The following is a 3,536-nucleotide window of genomic DNA, read 5'->3' as shown; positions in this document are numbered from 1 at the left end:
AGCGGTCAACACTTCTTGTTATGTTCAAAACATGTGTTGATCAACAAATCATAGATTAGGCCACCTTATGAAATCACTAATAAAGAATATTTTTCTCATAATGACAAAATTTTATTGTTAATCGAGATTATATTAGTCGCGGTTTAGGCTAATTTTTAGCCGGGTGTCACATTCTCCCCTCCTTTAAGAATTTTTGTCCCGAAAATTTAGGAGGTAGTATTTTAGTCTGATCTTACCAGAGATAGATGATGGTATATTCATCTGTTGTAGATATTTTCAAGTGAACTTAGGACCAAGTCCTGAATTCCACTAAACTTTGATTAACTTGATTAAATTTCGTCTAAGCTTATGAATGTTCTTATTTATAACATTTATGCATGTTCTTCCATGAATTGAATCATGATGTCCACACGGACTCTTATTAATAAGAATGATTAGCGATTTTTCAGATAAGCATTTCCTTAAATTTAATACATAGAACGTGTCACTTATTCTATTAATTATTGGAGGTAATTCGAACCTACACACATTTGGACCAGCTTGATTGGCGATTTCGAAAGAGACCAATATAGTGAAGACTCAACTTCCCTCTAGCTTAGCTTAGTAATGTGGTGGTTGAAGAATTTTGTTTCCGTATAAGACTCCCAATGGTGGGATTGTAACGCTGGAAGATAATTTCTTAAAGAAAATAAGCCATTGGTAGGCGAGTATTTCATAGGTTCTTGGAGAGTTAACCCGATTCTTGACATAGAAAGCCATATTAGAGTTCAAATGCACCTGTGAATTCACAATTATGTTCCGGAACCATAATTGTCAATTTACCTTACAAGATTACTCTAGCATTCTTTCCGTTAGGAATCAATTATTTTCTCCATCTTATCTTTTCCTAATGGTTAGAGAATGAGCTAATTGTTTTGCTAGTACTTAGAGGGTGTCATGCTTACTTAGGTGTTTGTGGGATTTCGTTTATTAAATCTATGACGACTTGAGTATTTAGACTTATGCGTTTGTCTAATACTAATTCACATAAATCTTCATATCGAGGCATCTACACTATGTTCAATTAGTTTTAGATTTCTCTTTCTTCAAGGCTTTGCCTTGTACTTTTTCAATCTGAGTTGTAAGACTTGTTTGTAACGTTAATCCCAACGTACATATATGTGAAGGCTTTTTCTTTTATACTCAATCCTCGGCTACAATATTCATTTTACCAGCGTGGTAACAAATATCGCAATTGTAATTATTGAGTAGTTCTACTTCAATGGGCTGCCCTATTTTGAATTCCATTTTATCTACAACACATAGAAAACCGTCATAGTTGGTGTGTACTTTGTTCTATAAAAGAGGGGTTTCTTCAAGTCTTAAGAGTAAAAGCGTCAACTCCTATCTCAAAATGTGAGTTGTATAATGCTTCTTGTGCACAATGAGTTATCATGATGCATAGACTATCATCCCTTGTCTTTATGGATAATCATGCATACAAGACCTAAGCGTAGAACGTCAAAATCACTACAAATCTATGTGCTCCTTCTGGGAGGGGCAAGATAGTGCATTACAAAATTTTGGCTCAGTAATTGAGAAGCTTCCTCTCATCTTATTGTTTCAGACATATTTCTTATCCTTTTGGTGAATATCGTCAAAGGTCAACCTAATCTTGACTATGCATCTCCAATAATTCCCAGTAGGGCCTAGAAATTGTCGCACTTCGGTAGGAGACCTTGGTGTCTCCAAATCCTCAATTGCTTTAATCTTCACATGTTTACCTTTCTTACGGGTTTTGTGTCCAACACAATGAATTTCCCAAATCCATAAATCATACTTAGAGAAATTCTACCTTTAACTATTCTCCAAAAGTGTTGCTCATGATTTTTAATGGTTTGTGAATAAATGTGCTTATGTCATCCAAGTAGGATTTGCATATCCTATTCATGAGATTCTGGAACATTACGACTTATTTGTCAATCTAACTGGTATGACTTACAAACTTATTACGGTCCTATCGTGTTTCTAAATGTCTTTAGAAGGTCTTCTTCTACTAATATCTAGTCGGTAGATCGATCTTCGGGTATGGATCAGGTCCACCTTGAAACTAATCAAATAGATCATCAATTCTCGATAATGGGCATCGAAATCTAATGGTCAGTTTGTTCAGTTCCAGTTCCTAGAGTTGTTTGAATAGATTTTGTTTTTCTAATGATGCCAATCTAGATATCGATGCGTCATCTTATACAAGATCTAGTCTATACTTGAAATGTCTTGATGGAAATTATCTAGGAAAATCTAAAGGGAAAATTTCTACATAAACTTGAATTGTAGGCATATCTCAGGGCGTAGGGTATTCTTCATGCAATAACTTGTCGGTCTTGGTAAGAATCATCAATTTGGTATCACACTGATCACCATGGATTGCTAGAGTTTCACCACTGGCGAGTGGTAAACATACTAGCCTTTCTGAACCACGATCCCAGCATGATTTTCAGATAATTAGCCTATGTCTATATTGAGGTTGTCTAATTCGATATGTATATAGATCATTACAAAGGTTATGGGTTTCTATCGAAAGATTAAAGTCACTAATGACTATAGCGGTTTTCCATATATAAACTAATGAATACCCTTTTATCTAAGTTGATTGGTCTTCTAGCAAGAGATAACCCTAATTTTTTAGAGATCGAACTTAACTCGACTCTAGTATAGATAGGTGTAAGAACATAATGGTTATTCAGTGATAACTAAGTGGATCCTTACGAGCTTCCATGGATCTTTCTCTAGCATTCTAATTTTTGAACTTGGAACAATCCTTTTTGGGTGTGTCGCTCATGTATCAAAACACAATTGAATTGCTTATTGCTAGCTACCGAATTCCGTGTATAGTATTGGGTTTGCTTATCGCTATCTATCGAATTTCTTGTTTACCTAATGTTCAACTTAATGAATACTATTTGGTTATAATAACTTGTGGCTTCATCATAGATACCTTCAATCTTATTCTTCCTAGTGGATTTCAAATAGTAGCTACATTGCTAGTGTCTTTATTTGCACTACTTCCTTGATTGTTGCTTCAATGTAGTGTTAATGTATTGTGTGACCTATTTAACTAATTTTTCAAAGAAGGTCGACAACTTAGATCTTCTAATGGCAGGTGTTTGTCTTATTTTCGGGTGGTTTACTATTATTTTTGAATAGCCGAAATAGACAAGGGTTATTATTGAAGGTGTGTGAATATATATAGGAAATATTCACAACCACATAATAAATAAATAAATCAACCCAAAAGATCATCGTGATAATAGAAAATTATCATAGTTGTTTAGAGTTACTAAAATAACTACTAAATAGGTGTGAATACGCATCAGCACCAATCACAAGTTTTCAAATTTTCCTTACCAAAAATATCTAAGGTATAGGATATCTAACTAGAGTAATAAGAGGGAGTTACTATAATTCCATGTATTCCATAGATAGATTCTAAGAGTTAAAACAACAACTTCGTTAACGGAGTTACACATCATGAGAAGCTGGAGAGATAGGTTCGC

This window comes from Bidens hawaiensis, unplaced genomic scaffold (assembly GCF_021521415.1).
Source record: "Bidens hawaiensis isolate Kalapana, Puna unplaced genomic scaffold, B.hawaiensis_p1.1 tig00054951_1, whole genome shotgun sequence".
Lineage (NCBI taxonomy): Eukaryota > Viridiplantae > Streptophyta > Magnoliopsida > Asterales > Asteraceae > Bidens > Bidens hawaiensis.
This window is presented reverse-complemented; position numbering follows the sequence as displayed.